Source organism: Lynx canadensis, chromosome A3, assembly GCF_007474595.2.
Source record: "Lynx canadensis isolate LIC74 chromosome A3, mLynCan4.pri.v2, whole genome shotgun sequence".
Taxonomy (NCBI): Eukaryota; Metazoa; Chordata; class Mammalia; order Carnivora; family Felidae; genus Lynx; species Lynx canadensis.
The window spans coordinates 125,378,458-125,399,457 of NC_044305.1; positions in this window are offsets into that span (position 1 = coordinate 125,378,458).

Sequence of the window (21,000 nt, forward strand, 5' to 3'; positions counted from 1 at the left end):
TGTACATAAAATATGGAATATTATTCAGTGACAAGTAAGAAGGAAATTCTGTCATTTGTGACAACGTGGATGAACCTGGAGGACATTATGTTAATTGAAATGAGTGAGCCAGGGACTGAGGGATAGAGAAATAGGGAGAGGTTGGTAAAAGGGTACAAATTTTCAGCTATAAGATAAATAAAGTCTGAAGATCTAATGTACAACATGGTGACTATGATAACATTGTATTGCATAATTGAAATTTGCTAAAGGAGTAGGATTTAAATGTTTTCACTAAAAAAAAAAAAAAGATAAAAATGAGGTGACAAATGTATTAACTAGTTGGGGGAATTCTTCACAATATATATGTATTTCAAATGATCATAATGCACACTTCAAATATCTTACAATTTTATATGTGAGTTATATCTCAGTGAAGCTAAAATTAAAAAATAATTTTAAAAAAGGCATGTTCCTGGCTGAGTCCTTTGTTATCACTAAGAGTTGGTTAGCCTCTGGGGTGCCTGGGTGGCTCAGTCGGTTGAGCATTCAACTTCAGCTCAGGTCATGATCTGTGGCTCCTGAGTTTGAGCTCCACGTTGGGCTCTGTGCCGACAGCTCGGAGCCTGGAGCCTGCTTCAGATTCTGTGTCTCCCTCTCTCTGCCCCTCCCTACTCACACTCTGTTTTCTTTCGATCTCTCTCTCTCTCTCTCAAAAGTAAATAGACATTAAAAAAAAAATTGGTTAGCCCCTGCAAGGGGCAGTCTTTTCCACCAAAGATTTGTTTTTAAGATGTTAAAACATCATAATATACAGAAAGTTTACAAAACATGACTAATACAATATTATTCTTAAGAAAAGCTAGAGCAGGGCGCCTGGGTGGCACAGTCGGTTAAGCGTCCGACTTCAGCCAGGTCACGATCTCGCGGTCTGGGAGATCGAGCCCCGCGTCAGGCTCTGGGCTGATGGCTCAGAGCCTGGAGCCTGTTTCCGATTCTGTGTCTCCCTCTCTCTCTGCCCCTCCCCCGTTCATGCTCTGTCTCTCTCTGTCCCAAAAATAAATAAAAAACGTTGAAAAAAAATTTAAAAAAGAAAAGCTAGAGCCAACATCCACAATATACATAGTAACAGTTGTTAATCTTTATTTATCGAATATCATAATATTGGATATATAAAGGAAAATCTATTAGAAATACAAGGAAGAATCAGAGTTCCTAGTGGACATGTAGGTAATCACACACTTGATCATAAGAAAATCACAATAAATTCCAAAACATACAAAAGAAATATTATAGGAGTAATTCTCAGATAGTGCAATAAAACTATTTTTTTCTATAATTCTATAATTGAAAAGAACTTCTTTTCCATTAAAGTAAAAGTAAAATATGTATTAGATAATAATTTATTCCAAAATAATATTGGAAAATAAAGAACTTTAGAATTGTATTACCAAAATTTATAGTCAGGGACAAATACATTGGTTTAATTTTTTATTATTTATCAAAATTATAATAAAATTTAATATGTGAATTTAAGAATCTAAATATATGATAATGAAATAAATAAACCTAAATCAATGTCTCCTGTTGTTCGGAGATAATATTTAAAGAATTACCTAAAAGAATAAGCAGGCAAAAATACTAAGAAAATGTAGATAACTAGAGTAATATTAAGGGAGAATTTCTCATCATGTATTAAATAACATACATTTCTAGAAGGTGTATTGGTGTTAAAGGTTATTACATTTTAAATGATAACTTTTATTAAAATTGCTCATCAGCAACTCTTATGAGAATATATTTCTCCATACATTTGCCACGTTAGGTATTTTGCAACTTTTTAGTGTGGGATGAATTGATAGGATGTCTTGCAATTTTTTTTTTTAAGAAGAACCTTTGTTTTTTAAATTTATTTTTAATTTATTATTTTTTTTTTATTTTTGAGACAGAGAGAGACAGAGCATGAACAGGGGAGGTGCAGAGAGAGAGGGAGACACAGAATCCGAAGCAGGCTCCGGGCTCTGAGCTGTCAGCACAGAGCCCGATGCGGGGCTCGAACTCACGAACCGTAAGATCGTGACCTGAGCTGAAGTCGGACGCTTAACCGACTGAGCCACCCAGGTGCCCCTGTCTTGCAATTTTTGATTTGCATCTATCACTTCTAAACGAAGTTAAACGTTTTTCACAAGTTTGTCATTTGAATTTCTTTCCCTATAAACTTTCTACTCACAAGTCTTGCTTAATTTTATTGTATTTTTTACTTTCTTTTTATTACAGTTCTCTGTATGCTAACAGTCCTTAATCATATGTGTTTTAATAATTTTTCTCACTTTTCATTTGTCTTTTGATGTTCTAACACATGTTCACCAATTTATGTGCATGAGAGTGTTTTCTTTTGCAACTTAGTTTTGAATCCTGGAAACCTGAAAAGTACTTTTTCACTATGAATAAATAGGGTCAATTCACTTTCTTCACAAAATTCTTATTGGAGGTTTTAAGGGAATTTTATTGAATCAGTAGATTTATAGAGAATTGACATATTTTATTGAGTTTTCTCATCCATGGACACAGTCTTATTTATTCTTTATTTCTTAATATCTGTAATTCCTCATATGATTTGTCCTTTCAATCAGGGACTGTTTAGAATTGCTTTCTTTAATTCCAAACTTTGGGACTTTGGGGGGTACATTTTATCATTTCTAATTTTATTGAATTTTAGTCAGAGATAGTGGCCTGTGTTTTATAAATTATTTGATATCTGTTAGGATTTCATTACGGACTGATACTGTGTTAGTATTCTATTACAGTATAACAAATCATCACAAATTTAGAGGCTGAAAATGATACCATTTTTTTAATATGAAATTTATTGTCAAATTTGTTTCCATACAACACCCAGTGCTCATCCCAACAGGTGCCCTCCTCAATACCCATCACGCACACACCCCTCCCTCCCACCTCCTATAAACCCTCAGTTTGTTCTCAGTTTTTAGGAGTCTCTTATGTTTTGGCTCCCTCCCTCTCTAACCATTTTTTTTCCTTCCCCTCCCCCATGGTTTTCTGTTACGTTTCTCAGGATCCACATAGGAGTGAAAATATATGGAATCTGTCCTTCTCTGTATGACTTATTTCACTTAGCACTGGAGAGTGTTATGCTAAGTGAGATACCATTTTTTTTAGCTCAGGGTTCTGTAGGTGAGAAGTCGCAGAAACGTGGCTGGGTTGTTTGCTCAGGTTCCCACAATGCTGAAATCACATGTCTGCTTGGCCGAATTTGCATGTGGAGGCCCTGGGGAAGAATCTGCTTCTGACCTCATTCCTGTTGTGGGTGGAAGCCAGTTCCTTGTGGTGTAGGACTGAGGTTCTATTTCTTTGCTGGTTATCAGCCAGGAGACTGCTGTCAGTTTTTAGAGGCCACCTATATTCCAAGCTTCATTACTCACTCCATCTTCAAAAGCTAGCAACGGAAATTTTCTCTTGGATCAAATCCTCCTCATGTTTTGAATCTCTGATGCACTCTGTCTCTAACCTTTAGAACCAGATTTATTTTTAAAAATTTTTTTTTCAACATTTATTTATTTTTGGGACAGAGAGAGACAGAGCATGAACGGGGGAGGGGCAGAGAGAGAGGGAGACACAGAATCAGAAACAGGCTCCAGGCTCTGAGCCGTCAGCACAGAGCCCGACGCGGGGCTCGAACTCACGGACCGTGAGATCGTGACCTGGCTGAAGTCGGACGCTTAACCGACTGCGCCACCCAGGCGCCCCTAGAACCAGATTTAAAGGGCTCATGAAATTAGGTTGAACTCAACTGGATAATTTCCTTATCTTAAGGTCAAATGACTTAGGGCCTTAGTAACATCTTTAAAAACTTTTAAGGCAGTACCTAGTTCAGTGTTTGATGAATAACTAATGGGGAGAAGTTATATATATACTAGGTGCTGGGCTTTGGGGCACTATCTTAGATAAGTGTGGTTGAAAAAAATATATTATCATATGGCATGTTCAGTATTTCATATATCTCTATTTAATCAAAGTTACTAATCATGCTCTTCAGATTATAACTTTACTAATTGTATAGGTTTGGATGCATCCAGATCGATGTTTATGTTAGTATCTTGACATTAGTGAAAGTAGTGTAAGTGAAATTTAAGACTTAGGAAAGCAGTGTCATTTAAGACCTCATTATCCACAAGAGGTACTAACATACTGTTTTTTCCTGTATTAATTTTTTTCTGACTCAGTCTCTAAGGACTTAGTGGGAGTAAACTCCTTTCTATTCTGCAGACACAAGAAGTTGCCCAAGCATCTTTGGTTTGCTACTTTCCTATTGGCATGGAAAGCTTGCTGCCTCTCCAAATCTATCCTCTGCTTCAAAAATTCTAACACTTCCTTTAAGATACTCTTCAGTTATCTCTGTGTAATGCCTGACCTCCAAGACAGCCTTATCTTACCTTTAATTTATCGTGGTTAACATTTCATTCATTAAATCTTTCCATAACAAGCTCTTATAGTGTTATTTATCTCTTTATACATATGTGCAAGTGCATGTACATATGTAAATCTTTAGTTCTATCTTCCTTCTTCTCTAGGTTACATGATGCTACCCATGCTTGGATGTAAAGGTTGGGGAGGGATATGTATTTTAGTATTCAGAACAGTTCCTGGTCGATAGTACTGCTCAATTATTTGTTGAATATAGAAATGGATGAATGGATAAACATTTATTAAGTGTCTAATAAGGCCTTTAATAAAAGGCAAAGCTTTCATTAAATTATACTTAAAGTGTCAAGTTTATATCTCCATTTTCCCTACTGATCTATGGAATCTCTCAACTGACACAGTCATGGTGGTCTACAATAATACCATCTCTGACCTGGTCCACTGAAATAGCTTCCCTGGTGCCTTTTCTGCATCCTAGTGACCTCCAATGCATTCTCCACACAGCAGCAGCAGTCAGAGTGGTGAGCTCCTAGAGGCATAAATCACATCGTTCACCTCCATACTTAAAACCTTTCTTTAATAACACCTGTATTCTTTAAATTAATATATAAGGAGGCAGCCATATGTCCCAGTTTGCCTAGGACAGTTCTATTTATGCCCATTGTCCTCATGTAAATCTCACTTCTACTGCCAAGATGCCAGTCTGTGCCCTTGGGGAAGATGTCCAGTCCTTGAAGCTATCCAGAAACAGTGGCTGCAAGACTGTAAGGGCTTGACCATTTCACATGTGCTTGTTATTGATGTGAGTGAGTTAGAGTTGATTAGTTACATGCCCTAGAACTTCTTTTGGGTATCTTGGTCATTTTTTAATCTTATATCTGTGAGAAACGTTGTATCTAAGTAATGGAATGATAATGGTATCCTCTTGATTCTTTGAGCTCACCCTAAAGTAGTTTTTGTTGAACAAACAAGGTGGACATCGCTTTATTGTATTTGAGCCACTCAGTCTAGCCCTAATAGGGTCTCTAAATTGTTCACTATGTGTTGTTCTGAAAGTTCGTAATGTTATTTTTGACATGATTGCTAAACATATTGGAGATTAAGACTGATGGCTACCACTCAGAACATTGGTGTAAGAGCAAAATATATTTTACACATTATTTAATTCCCACGTTAACAGCATAAGCATTTTAATCTCTATTTTATCGACGACGAAATTAAGACAACTTTTTCCAGGTATGAACAATCCAGTGCTTCCTGCATTCAAGTCTAGTACTTGGAAGTGTAACTACTTTGGCTTAATAAATATGGTTTGTTATCTGGTAGATAGGTAAACAATGATCAGATAAACAATGATTCATTTAGGTTGAATCTGCAGAGAGCAGGACATGAATTTGTCTGTTATAAATATAATTTCTTTTTTTCAAAAATTTTTATTTATTTATTTATTTAGATAGAAAGATAGAGCATCAGCGGGGGAGGGCAGAGAGAGAGGCAGACAGAGAATACCAAGCAGGCTGTGTGCTGCCAGCTCAGAGCCAGATGTGGGGCTCAATCCCATGATCCGTGAGATCATGACCTGAGCCAAAATCAAGAGTAGGAGGCTTAACTGACTGAGCCACGCAGGTGCCCCTAATTTCTTTTTTTTTTTTAATTTTTTTTTCAACGTTTATTTATTTTTGGGGGGGACAGAGAGAGACAGAGCATGAACGGGGGAGGGGCAGAGAGAGAGAGAGAGAGACACAGAATCGGAAACAGGCTCCAGGCTCCGAGCCATCAGCCCAGAGCCTGACGCGGGGCTCGAACTCACCGACCGCGAGATCGTGACCTGGCTGAAGTCGGACGCTTAACCGACTGCGCCACCCAGGCGCCCCCCTAATTTCTTTTTTTTTAAGTTTTTAAAAAATATTTAGTTTGGGGAGAGCATAAGTAGGAGGGGGCAGATGGGGGACAGAGGATCTGAAGTGGGCTCTGCGCTGATAGCAGTGAGCCCAATGTGGGGCTTGAACTCAACCAATTGAGCCACGAGATCATGATGACCTTATGATCAGTCAGAACCCCAATCAACTGAGCCACCCATAATATTGCCCCTATAAATATTTCTGAGCCAGGAAACGATGCACCTAGCCTTGGGCCCTTAAAATTTTAAGATACAAATGAAAAAGCTCCTGATGTCATAAGACCTGCCATCTTGTTAGAGATAATTTTCACAGATAAACTGCAATTTTCTAGGATAAATAGCCTGCATGGTGTTTGGCATTTAAAAACGTACTATTTGAATAAATGGAATATAGCATGCCTGATAAAGGAACAAATGAAGAGTACAAAGATCAAAAGAAGCAGAGAGGAAAAGACTTTCTCCCTGGGAAGTGGGCAAAAGCGTCACTAAAGTGGTTGGTTACATTGGAACTGGCTACTAGAGGGGGTATGCAAGTTTACTAGGGAAGGAAAGCTAGAGGGGGGCATTCTGGGCAGAGGGAATAGCTTGGCAAATGTATGGAGCTGGGCTAAAATCAAAACCATGGCATATTCAGGAAGTGGGTAGGAGTTCACTGATCTGGAAAGGGTCTTCAGAATCTCATGGGCAGTATTTTTCCTGCATGAGGAGAAATCACAGCCTCGATTGCACTGCTGTTCATGGCTCAAGTTGATTCCTTTTGTAAAAAGTGCAGTCTTAATATTGCAGACTGATTTCTGAGTGTTGTGGGCTGGAAATTGGAAGAGACCAGAGCTGAGATGGATGAATGTAGTCTGATGCTATAAGCCCCATTCTACTGAGGCTTTCACAAAATGTCAGGCATTGAAACTACTTGTCATTGAGTGAGAACAGCCTCCTCTCTAGGGAGCATTCTTTTTGCCCTCTGTGTTCCAGCAAATAGTGTGCAACCCCCTTCTGTCGGGGCCACTCTTCCCTGAACACACAAGTCTTAGGAAGTTCAGAGTCTAGCAACTACTGTGTTCTCAGAGATTAATACAGAGACCTCATGGCCTTTGCAAGGCTCAGTGAGCTGCAGCATTCCTTTGAGGAAATAGGAGGGGCACAGGGTACACTCCATACCTAGTAGGAGAATTTTCTGGGTGTAGTGCTATGGAGGAGGATTTGTTTCTGTGGAGGAGACTTGTGAAATGACACACAGACAAACAAAAAAGTGACAGACATGAATGCACTTCCTGTCACTTCTTCCTGAAAGTCAGTGTTGATTTTGAGAAAACAAAGAGTAATATCTTTGCTAGTAATAAATAAAACGAATAAAAATAAAACTAATAAAACTAATAAAAACTAACAAAACTCTCATCCCTAGAGTAGTGAGAGTGAGAAAAACCATTAGTTGTGTGTGTATGTGTGTGTGTGTGTGTGTGAGAGAGAGAGAGAGAGAGAGAGAGAGAGATCTGGCTACTGTACTTTAACAATAATTCCTCTTGACATTATACAAGGTCAGCACGTCACCTCAAGACCACCCTGCTTGAGGATTTGCTCTCCACACAGGGTTGTATGGACTCTCTCGGCTGAGAAATGTCACCCAGCACCTTTCATATTTATGGTGACTCATAAACAGGAAACCAGTCCTGTCCATGACATTGTAACTTTTTTCATATCTCAAATCCTTTTATGAAAATGAAAAAAAACCCCACCAAACAAAACCATAGAACTTAGCTGCCTTATGCTTTCCGAGCCAAAGTAAATATTGCCAAATTAGTAAGGCATACTGAACAAATTAAGCGCTAAATGCAAATTTATCGACTGAAATCCAATGGCGGAGTCGCCAAAGAGCTTACAGTGGTAAAGCGCAGCCCTGTAAGTAGGTGTTTGTGTTGGCGAGTCTCTGCAGAGAGGCATGGGAACAGTAATATAAAAAGAGAGCATTTCTGTTACACCCAAGATGAACAGTTTGCTTTAGAAAGTTCAAGTAAACAGTGTCTAACATATATTCACTGAATTCAGAATCTCAGTTGCTACCAAGAGGGAGATGAAAAAAAAAGAAGCTGGCAAAATTTCATTAAAAAAAATCTCATTTGGAAATGTTCAAGTCAGCCTTGTAAATCATTGAATGAGATGGAGACATCCTTCCTCATTTCTGAGCCCTGACTACGTTCCAGCAGTGCATCACTAGGGCAAACAAGAGCTTTTCCCTTAAGGATATTTAAAACCTTACAAAATAAGGAGAAAATTTATCTTCATATTTTCTAATATCTCGAATGGAATAAAATCTTACAAAATAAGAAGATTTATCTTCATATTTTCTAATGTTCCAAATGGATAATGTATCCTTTTAAGTTGTGGGCATCATTTATGATGCCTAAGTTTTGAAAGTTGTATGTGTATTGCTTTGGTTTAATGACTGATTTGGGAGGGGCTGGAGGAGAAAGTGGTTGTGATTGTAACTGCTTCAGTGTTATCCTCTTGACCATGGACTCGGTGACTTCTCTTCCCACTTTGGCCAGATTCTCTTATCCCCTTTAACATGAAAAATCCTAAGATGCACATTTCTGTTTGCATTGAGTGTTCCTCTTCCACTCCTCCTCCTCGTCCTCCCCCTTCTCCTACTCCTCTCCCTTGCTTCCCCTACCCCCTTTTTATAGCACTGGATCTGCAATGCTAAAACAAAGTCCTGGTCATGTATCTTCCATGAAACTACATTTGATGAGATTTTATTTTATTTTTTAAAAGTTTTAAAAATTTTAATTGAAGTATAATTTATATATAATGTTATATGTTTTGGGTGTGCAACATAGTGACTTGACAATTATGCACATTACAAAATACCATAGTAAATGTAGTTACCACGTGTCATCACACAGGGCTATTACAATAATATTGACTGTATCCCTTGGATGTTACTTATTCTTCAGTGAAGAGTTCCTACAAGCTTTCTGGGGCTTCCCACATTGTCTTGTCTCTTCTTTGTAATTTTTTTAATGTTCATTTATTTGTTTTGTGAGAGAGACAGAGTGAATGAATGTGAGCAGAGAGGGGCAGAGAGAGAGGGAGAGAGAATCCCAAGCAGGCTCTGCAATGTTAGCACAGAGCTCTGTGAGATCATGACCTGAGCTGAAACTAAGTCAGACAGTCAACTGACTGAGCCATCTAGGTGCCCCACCTTGTCTCTTCTTTGACACTAGGCAGGTGAAGAAACCAGGAGACAGGAAAGTCATTTTATCATACGGTACAAATCGGGACTATAATGAAAATACCATAGTGTGCCAAACCTGGATGGATATTTAGAAAGTTGTATTTTATAGAGGAAAAATTAGACGCCCAGAGAGAGATTATCACATGGCCAAAGTAACGCAGTGATTCAGTTGCAGAGAAATTATTAGATCAGATTTTCTTCATCTCTTGATTCCTAACCAAAGGACTTAACATACCAGTCTCCCTCCCACATACTTACTGTTGAGAGGTCTTTTCTATACATAACATTCTCTTCCCACACCCAGCAACATAGAGTAGCAGAGCTAAATATCTCCTTCTCCATGCCATTCTCTTTCTCAAGGAAATCTACTGGTCTTCCACTGCAGAGGAAATCAAGGATAAACTCCTCAAGCATTTTGGGTTTTGAAGCTGAGGGTAGCCCTGGCCCTGGTTGGCCAAAACATTAGACAAGCTGAGAATTGTCTTGTGGCAGAAAGATAGCAAGAGAATTGCAAGGCAGAAATAGGCCTAGCTATGACCCCCGGAGGAAGGGAAATTTATAAATATTTGGTGGGTGGAAATGAAAATGGGTTATAAATGATATTTTCCTACATGACATTTCCTAAGAAATCAGCCAGGGTTACATTTTTTAGAAGAATTTAGATAGTCAAAGAAATGAAAATCAGCTTGATGCATTTTATTTGCATGGTATAATTTCAGTTAACTAGCTTCAACCACACAATCAGCTGGCAATACCTTTGGTTCAGAGGCCCACACAGCACAATAGACAACATCATATATGCAGCTTAGTATACCTGGGGCATTCTGCATTTATCTTAGATTCCTTTCTAGGTCAAAAGTCTAGCTTAATGAGCATTTCCACTCATACTCAGAACATGTCCCTGGAATGCGGGAAAAACTTGAATTGTTAGCAACAACAACAAATTCTTTTGGACTCGTTTTAACCAGAAGCGATATAAAAAAAGTGTAATAATTTCAGAACATTAACAATATGCAAATCTCTTAATAAAAGTAAGAAAAGATTATTGTTATTACAGCTGAGTTCTTAATGATCCCTCCCTTGACTAAATATTAGAATAGGTCTTCCTATGGCCTTGGTTCTTGGTGTAAGAATCCATAGTCATCACCTAGCTACTCTCCACCTGAACGAGCCTATTCAAAACAATGGTCTTCTCCAGGGGCTACATGTTACACCATCAAATGATTGGGTGTTTCTGTGAAGTAGAAGGTACAGTGTGTTAATGCATATTGGCTATTGGAGAGTTCTGTTGAGTAGATGACTTCTAATATGTGGTGTTTGGTAATAGTAACTAATTTTACTCTTTTCCCATGGGGTGATCTGCCCCAGGAATAGTCTTAGGTAGACTATTCTTACCTCCAAGGGTAATGGCTTAGATTCATCAAGCTACGGATGTGAAAGTGCTACACATAAGCTACAGAGAACTATTGATTTGAAGAGATATGTTTATTTGAGTGGATACTGACACAGATGCTGTGGGCAACTTAAAATCTATGCTTACCTTGAAATCTAGCCCCTGTGGAAGCATATAGAGGACATAGTGGGGTTTTTATTCCAGGGCAGTTTTCTAAAGCTGTGATCAGGGGTAGAATGGCTGGACGTAGAATGGACTGAGCACTGAATCACTATCTTGGCCACAAGAGTGACCACCAATCCCTGAGGAGCGACCTCCTCTCCAGTCTTGGAGAGAACTTAGCGGTGGGGCCCAGAGCAAAGCTAAGAAGCCCCAGAGAGCTCAAAGATCCTGTAGGAAAGGGCCAGGTCATCACGCCCTCCACTTTCTCTGCCAGTTCTCCTCTGGGTCTCCTTTCAGACCTCCATCAAGTCTGTCTTCAGAGTTTCCCAGGGCACATGGATGCAATCTAAACTCATCATGTGAATCTAAGTAAACCTCTTAATCCAATGCCTGGCATATTTAAGGACTTAATAAATATCTATCATTAATCTTCTTGTGCTAAAATCATCATCATCATCATCTCCTCATTTATTTAAACCTTACAACATACTTGTCAGTTTCTTTGAGAAAAAAACAAAAGCCAATCTCACACTTACAACTGGTAAATGAATTATTTATAGTTTGTCTTACAGGACAAAATCTAAATAACTCTACATTAAAAAGAACATCAGTTACACTTCAGAAAATTCACTCAATGTGTTGAAAATATTCCTTTTGTTGCCTCTATAAATTTTGTAGTTAAAGACATCCTCAGGAGAGGTAACATACAGGTATCTGGGCTCCGCAATCAGGCTCCTTTCTGCCTGAGAGTGTTCTCCCTTCCAAGCATATACCTCTCATTTTTCACACTATATGGTGACATTTTTGAGGACATAAACCTCATGTCTATTTTTCTACCTTTTGTAGTCTCTGACACAGGACTTCACGTATAGTAGGCATTCAGGAAAACCTCTGTGATGAATGGATGAGTCTGAGAGCCACCGGGATTTGGGCTGGCCCAGCAGCATCTTCACTGAATTGAATGCGAAGACCGATAATTCTGTGGGCTGTCCACAGTCATGCATTTCTATAAAACTCCATTTTACCACCCACAAAAACACATTTGGCGCGGCTGAATGTGTACATATGCACCTGCACACTCACACCCGTGCATGAGTGTGCATCCTAGTGCCCCCAAGGGCTGACATTCACCTCTTCTGCACCCAAAGTCGACACTCCCCCATCCATATTCACAGCCAAGTATCCCCCCCAACACACAGCGGCACAGACACATGTGAGCCACTACGGGATGGCGCCCGCACACATGCAAACCTGCATGCCCTCCAGATGACTTTGAAGCTGGGACTGAGACTAGGGAAACACCCTGAATCCTGGCTGCTGTGGCAGTCACAACACATCACGTTAAAAAAAAAAAAAATTCTCGTTATTCCCTGGAGACTGCAGGCTGACTTCCGAGTTTTAAAGGACCCCCAAAACTGACTCTCCTCTGACTTTGCTCGGGGCTAGTTCCTGAACAATACGTAAATTGTGGGGATCAACGAGAAGAGTACACTGTGTTCTCTAAGTGCCTTTAGGACCAGTGTCTCCACCTCCCAAGACAATATTACTATTGTCTCCAACGCTCAAGCCTGTTGTTTTATCTTTGAGGAAGTTTATTCCTAGATAGAGATCTTCAAACACCAGCTGAAAATGGAGGCATTGACAGACTGGCTCACATTTATTGCTGCTGTATAAGAGAACCATTTAAAAGCTGGTGGAGTTTTCCTCCTCAGCAAATACAGCCACTTACTCTGGTCAAGCCATCTGCCTTTCTAGAAGGCTCAGGACTTAGGAATCAGCCCAGTTATGAGCAGAATCCACAGAGCTGTAAAGGCCAACAGGGAAGGGAAAGAGTTTAAACTTTAACTTCTTCAGACATCATGGAACCATCACAAAAATGAATCAGAAACACCCAACGGAGAGCATTTTTCATAGTCACTGTGCAGATGACACAAGATAAGAATGTCAGTAAAGGTGGAAAGTTCTATACTGATAACATCTTCTACCTTGTGGATAGAGACACTATTTCTCAGGAGTTCGCTGCATAGTTCACATCACTGGTTTTCTTCTGACCTACAGAAACGGAAAGAAAAATGTATCCAAAAATCACTGTTAGGAGACATATCATCCACTCCTTGCCCCTGGTTCTGGAATGCTGAGTTCAGAGAGCCCCAGCCCCAACACTTGTCTTTTTCTCTTGAGGAAGAAGAACCAAGAACATGAAAAGAGAGGGACTTGTTTACAGTGACCTATAATGTAGCAGCCAAGTGAAATCTTGTACCCAGTTTTGGACTCTCATTTTAAGGTTGTTTTTTTTTTTTTTTATTTCTGTTCCCCCACCAGGCCATGCTATTCCCTCTCTCATTTAATCCTCCTCTATGACCGCTGGAGATTAGGCATCCTTCCAGTGAAAATGATTGCTCACTCAGTCTCATTCTGCACTTCAAGCGTTACTTTATTCTCATGTTTGCTATGATCATTTGTGCAGGGTTTTAATTAACTCTTCAATGAATTCGGTAAAGGAGCAGTTAAAAATGAATTAGTTTGTGATTAAAAAAAAAGGGTCCCTTGGGGCACCTGGGTGACTCAGTGGGTTGAGTGCCGACTTCAGCTCAGGTCATGATCTCACAGTCCGTGAGTTTGAACCCTGCATCGGGCTCTGTGCTGACAGCTCAGAGCCTGGAGCCTGCTTTGGATTCTGTGTCTCCCTTTCTCTCTTTGCCCCTCCCCCTTGTGTTCTCTCTCTCTCTCTCAAAAATAAAATAAACATAAAAACTGTTTTAAAAAAATTTATAAAAGGTCCTTTATCCTAGAGACCTGAGGACTTTTAGAACAAGGTTTTCCTTCTAGTAAAGGAAGAGAATCTTATTTTTCCTTCCCTTTGTTCCAAGTATGGATGGGTCAATCTCCTGATGTCTCTATCAGGTGACTGCAGAACCATGGGCAGAGCATGTGTAGTGGAGATACTCTCGGGCTTTTGTCTCATACCAAAGACCAGGAATCTAAAGCTGTTTCAATTGTTTAGGCACCTAGAGTGGAAAGTCATATCAGTCTCCTTATATGGTCTGCCAGGCTCTAATCTTTGGATAACTATCTGCTACCCACTGGTAGACAGAACTGGACAGGTTCTTAGAGGCCATGAGATCCAACCCATTTTATGAGTGGAGAAACTTAGTGCCATAAATGGTATGGTAGTCAGAATGGTGGCCCTCCCAAAAATGTCCATGTTCTAATCCCAGAACTTGTGAATATGCTACCTTACATGGTAAAAGCGTCTCTGTAGATATGAGTGAATATAGAATAAAGTTAGGGATCTTGAGGTGGGGAGATTATCTTGGATTATCCATGTTGCCCAGTGTAATCACAGGGTCCTTATAAGGGGAAGAGGGAGGCAGGCGAGTGAGAGTTTGAAGAGAAGTGAACATGGAAGTAAAGGTTAGGGTGATGTAATTGCTGGCTGGGAGTCACCTGCCAAGGAATGTGGGCATCCTCTAGAATCTTGAAGAGCTAAGGAAATGAGTTCTCCCCTAGAGCCTCCCTGCGGGCACCTTGACTACAGCTCCATGGGACCCATTTCAGACTTTTGATCTCTAGAACTCTATAGTCATAAGTCTGTATTGTTGTAAGCTACTACACTTGTGGTAGCTTGTTATAGCAGCAACAGAAAGCAGATGCAGGGAATAGGAAAAACTGGGACAAGGACATCCCTTCTATCTGCTTCCTTGGTCTGGAAACCTTCTCTCTTCAGCCCCTTTCTTCGGTTGACCAACTGCTGTCATGTTCAACCTTAGCCGAGGATGTGTTATAGCAGAGCCTCCCTTCGGACTTGATTCAGAACCTTACCTCAGTTCGTTTCCTGTGTCTTCTATGGAATATTCCACGTTGTGGGCTGTGAGACTGAGTTTTTCCCCTCCCCCAACCGACTGTGGACTCCTCGAGGGCATCAACTACCGTCATTCATTCTTTGATCACCAATCTCTAGCACAGGAGAGTCTTGATTGGTTCTGAGTGAATACATCAATGAATACACAAAATATATTTTTTAAACTCAGCATTTTGAAGCTTTTTAGCAATCATTAATGAATAAATGTATTTTCTCTGAATATTTTTGCCTTTTTTTCTTCCCCCCCCCCCCCCCCCCCATCCAGGCAAGTTTGAAGATGACTGCGGAGACTGTAAATTCAGGAGTGTTAACTGTGGAGTGACAGGACCCTGGGGACAGGCTCAGAATTGCTGATCCCAGGCAGGACTTGTGCCTCAAGCTCCTCACAAAGGGGCTTCCTTAAGCTTGTCACTGAGTTGTCCCAGCAACCTGGAAAAACAGCTCCCCTCTTTGAGGTGGTAGACCAGTTTTCTGATATTCCCCAACCCCAGACTATCAAGTTCATCTCCCCAAAAGGGAAGCTTGTTTTCTAAGATGGTGGGAAAACACCAATGCCAGATATCATCTGGTTTCCGTTGAGGGGCTCCAAAACTCTGTCATGGGCTAATTGTTTCTATTCATACACATGAAAATAACCATGAATGAAGATCTGTCACCAGCTCCTGGTTCTTGGTATCACTGGATTGACCTAGGCATATGGGTTATTTTGGAGAAGCTAGTCCTTTGTTTTCTAGGCTCTTCTATGGCACATACTCATGATTCCTGCAGGGGCCTTTGGTGGCTTCTTGAGTATCTCAGACCCTTAGAAGACAATAGGGTTCCTTTACCTCATTCCTTCAGTCTGGAAGTTGTGGGGCTGTTTCTGTCACCCAGCTCCTTCACTTTAACCTCTGTGGATGTGGCTCCTGCTCAGGGTTTAAAGGGTGCAGCTCATATGCCATCACCAGGAAGTATCTAGACACTGGTGAGATAGGAACTCAAATTGCTGGCTGCTCCGTTCTCTTTACCAATATTTATTTCCACTTTGCAGATGAAAACGATTTATTATGAAAGCATGCTGATAGCCTGAAATAACCTGAAGTGGGCACAGTCTTGTGAAATACTTGGCAAGGGAATAAATACATATTCAGCCACTGAAACCAAAAGGTTTATTGCCTAGGAGGGGCTCCATGGAAACTCCTTCGCAAGGATATGTCTAAAGCAGTTATTTTCCTGACTTTGGTCTTTAGTATATCACTCAAGAAGACAAGATTCTGGAGAACCACGTGGAAAGGGGCTCAATGACTAGGTGAACTTGGAAAAAGTGGCCTTGGATGTCTCTCACAAATTTACAACACACCCTAGAAAAATCTACAGCACAGAAACCTATTTACATTTGTTTAACTCAGAATTTCCTATTTCCCCATGAAAATTTCCCTGCACAGAATACCTGTTAATATGTCACAGAATCAGTGTTCTGCAGCCCACATTTTGTGAATCCCCACATCTTGAGAAGCTTTCTCCAGGCTTCTTGGAGAGGTAGGCTTCCTTATCAGACTTTCTAAGTTGCACATGTTTATCATTTATGAGACAAGTGTCAGAGACCATCTCAGTTAAAACAGCAACTTTGAGGTAGCTATTAAGCCTTCAATCAGTAGTTAATTACATAATTGATATTAGTTATCTACTATGGCATGACCCCAGGGCAAGTTTGTTATTACCTTTATTTTATAGGTGTAGATGGGGAAACTGAGTCCCAGGAAAGGTAAATAATCTATCCGAAGTCACATGATCTTCAGGTAATAGAGCCAGAAAGAAAATCCAGTTTCTCCGATTCCCAGTCTTTGGTTGTTTCCACTTTTTTCAGACTGCAGAGGAGTTACTACTGCCATTCTTGCACCAACATCACTCTAGAAGTTCAGAACAGGGTTGCTAAAGAGGTCTTTTTTATGAACTTGATTGAGATCTTGTCCTTCCTCATCTCCTAGCCTGTGCTTTCCCTGCGTCCAGCTCTGAGTTAGAGGAGGGAGGTTGGAGAGTTACTTTTTTAAAGATGTTTTTATTTATTTTTGAGAGAGCACAAGCAAGGAAGGAGCAGAGAGAGAGGGGGACAGAGGAACTGACGTGGGCTCTGCACTGACAGCAGCGAGCCTGATGTGGGGCTTGAACTCACAAACTGAACCACAAGATCATGACCTGAGCTGAAGTCGGACACTCAACTGACTGAGCTACCCAGATGCCCTGCAAATCACTCAAGTAGAGAGACCCACTCAGACCTGGGGAGAAGGAGTCATGTCCACATGACGCTCAGAACCCCAGTGGCTTTTGCATTTGCATATCCCAAAGACGGGAAGCAAGATGGCTTAACTCAAGACCTTTGAATCTCCCCCTCCTTGGCTGCTATGTAGGAGATTCTCTCCCAGACACGAAGCTTCAAGATGATCATTCTAATGGATTCCGAAGCACAGTGTGTAGAGTGGGAAGCCTTTGGACTTTGGGTTTCCTGTGTTGTGGTCTAAAACCTGTTCAGTCAAGTCGAATTGTACTGGTATTCTGCAGTTTGTGTTGGGAGCCCATGGCCAGCTGTTTATTATTTTAAAAACTCTGGGTTGCTGCCTTTATGCATGGGGGTGGGAGGGCAGCCTACTGTGCAAGGCGGCTGCCACCTTCTTCTGGGAATGACAATGTTGCTCTGTATACTCCACGGGGGCCCCTCAGGCAGAGCTACCGCATTCCGGAGCTCTACCCAGCCAGATGAACAGAGACTGTTTCATCTCACCAGTTATCGAGACAAAGTCAGGGCTCTAGCAATTGTGTTCCTCCCTGTCATATAACCTTTACATGAGGAAGACCCCACTAAGGCCTTGAGACCAGGACCCTCACAGCTTCACCAGAGTAATGGGGAAACGTGTTCACACTGGGCTTTATGAAACACACTCTTGCCTTCCTCACCTTTCAAAATGTGTCCCTGCTGGGTTCCCCATGGTAAGAATGTCTCAGTGTCCCACTGGAACATTTGTTATTGCCCAATCCAGCTCAACACCCCTTCCAGCCATGTCCCAAGAAGCCAGCGCTGAGCACTTGAAATAAAACAGAGCGATGTCCTCGAGCTGTAAATGCCTCCCAAAGACAAACGGACAGAACTTCATTGTTTCAGGGAAGAAGGCGCCTCACATAGCGGTCACATTGTGGTTACCGGGGGCCCGATGATTAATCCACAGAGAGGATGTGCAGGAGAGAGGAGCTGGCATCATTCCTGCAGATGAAGATTCTTTAAAATTTCATGTCTCTGACTGAACATGTGCCCCAGAAACACAAGATTTCCATTGTTAAGGTCTCTTTGGTGACCTCATTTTCCCAGTCGTGAGTTGGCATGTAAGTAATTACCTTTTCTGTCTGCACAGGGATACCGTGTTCCTGAAACTTAAGTGTTTCACACTTTAAAATATACATTGTGCTGCTTATAATTATGCTTCTGAAGGGGCACACTTACAGCGATTTATGAAATTTCTAATTTAGAAATGGGATATGAGTCACTAGTGCATGGAGAAATTAGCAAAATCAGATACTGATCAGTGTACATATACACTCAGCATAAATAATTAGATTATTTTTAGAATCAATTTTTTAAAAGCTCTGTGCTAAGCTCTTTTAAAGGCACTCCAGAAGATTCCAGCAGTATCCACCAATGTCTACCATGGCTCTTGTCCATTGCATGATCACCACTGGGGGAGGTGGACTCTCTTACAATGGCAAATACCGTATGTGAGGGGCCGACGCAGATGTTATGATGATGCTGATGGGTGAAAATCCACAGTTCTGTCACTTACTAGTACTGGGCCGAGGACTTCTCTGAGCTTCTGTTCCCTCATCCAGGTATAAGGAATAAATCATGAACTATGTATATAAGATGCCCTTGCACATACAGCTTATTGGAGTAACCTCTTAAATATGAATTTCAGCTCAGGGTGACACTATGATTTGGGACTGTTGTGGAAGTTTTTATTTTTTTTTTATTTTTATTTTTTTAAATTTTTTTTTTCAACGTTTATTTATTTTTGGGACAGAGAGAGACAGAGCATGAACGGGGGAGGGGCAGAGAGAGAGGGAGACACAGAATCGGAAACAGGCTCCAGGCTCTGAGCCATCAGCCCAGAGCCTGACGCGGGGCTCGAACTCCCGGACCGCGAGATCGTGACCTGGTTGAAGTCGGACGCTTAACCGACTGCGCCACCCAGGCGCCCCTGTTGTGGAAGTTTTTAGACATGGTTTCAGAGATTGTGCCTCTCAGGTCACTTTCAGAACTCGTGGGCTAAATGGACAGTATAATAGGGATGGTTATGGGAGTGGTGCAGGAAGCAATGGGGGAATGGATTGGTTACCAGAATGAGGGAGATGAGTCTCAGAGAGTTCGTATTTATGTGCCAGCTGACTGGGTCTTTGACCCAGCTCCTTTACTGCCAAGATTAAATGGATGCTAGAGCCTTTGGGGGGACCCACGTCAGAGGGCACTGCCTCCGGGTCTATGTCCAGAAGCTAGCTCTCTGTCAAAGCAGACTGAGATAAGCTGTCACCTGTTTTTGTAACCTCCCATCACACAAGCCAGGTCTAAAGCTCAGAAGACAACGCAGAGAGAGTTGTGTCCCTTTGTTTTGAGCTCAAGGGCTTTTTAATGCCATCAAATGTCTCCTTGTTCCCTTGTTGTGCAACAGGGCATGCAGCTCTGAATGGGACCTTTTGTAACTGGAAATTCCACAGTTCCAGCTGCCCCTGACTCTCGTCCATGCCAGACGACATCCCCAGAGACTTTGAAGTTGCATGTTTGAATGAAGCACAGCCCCACCCCACCTCTCACCCTATGTGCCTGCCCACAGTATCAGTCAGACTCTGGGAGAGCAGTGGGACCAGCTTCTGGCTACCAACAGGTAAGAGCTAGAGCTAGGGGGCCGGTGCTGCCCTGCCAGTCAGCTCTCCTAGTGTCTGGAGCTACAAGGATAGAACTTCCAGCAGCAATATCTTAAGGAGGGACTGGGCTCATCTTGAGGGAATCCATCTAAGTCTCTTCTGAATCCTGGTTAGGCTGTCTTACCTGATGTAGACCCAAGCAGCCCTAGCCACATCGTGCCTGAAGTCAGCACAGCATCTGCTTTGCCTGCAGCCCCTGCTTTCCTGATTTGAAATTTTTTAAGTTTATTTTTGAAAGAGAGAGAGAGAGAGAGAGAGACGCAGAGGTGAGCAGGGGAGGGGCAGAGATAGAGGGAGACACACAGAATCCGAAGCGGGCTCCAGGCTCTTGAGCCGTCAGCACAGAGCTCGATGTGGGGCTCGAACTCACCAAGTGTGAGATCATGACCTGAGGCGAAGTCGGACGCTTAACCGACTGAGCCACCCAGGTGCCCTACCTGCTTTCTTGATTTGTATGTGAAGAGATATATAGCCATGTGGATTGAAAGCACATCAAAGCACAGAGATTGCTTTGTACTTAGTAGGAGAGGAGAAAAGAGTGGCGTTTATTGAGCACATGCAATCTAACTGGCTGTTTGGTACTAAATTTTATTTATTTATTTATTTATTTATTTATTATTAAAATTTTTTTTTAACGTTCATTTATTTTTGAGACAGAGAGAGACAGAGCATGAACAGGGGAGGGTCAGAGAGAGAGGGAGACACAGAATCTGAAACAGGCTCCAGGCTTTGAGCTGTCAGCACAGAGCCCAACGCGGGGCTTGAACTCACGAACCGCAAGATCATGACCTGAGCCGAAGTTGGACGCTTAACCGGCTGAGCCACCCAGGTGCCCCACTAAATTTTATTTAAACATCACAACAAACACCATGAGGCCATCTCCATTTGCACAGATGAGGAAATTGAAGAGCAGAGACTATGAAGTTTGCCCAGGTCTTTCTAGCCACTAAGTGGAGAGATGAGATTCAAACTATGGTCTGTTTAGCTCCAAGATAGACTCTTTCTTTTAGAGCATCATTATTTTCAGATCCCTTTCCCGCTGAGACTAATTATTAATAAGCCCTCCTCCTGGGCCAGCTCCTTCA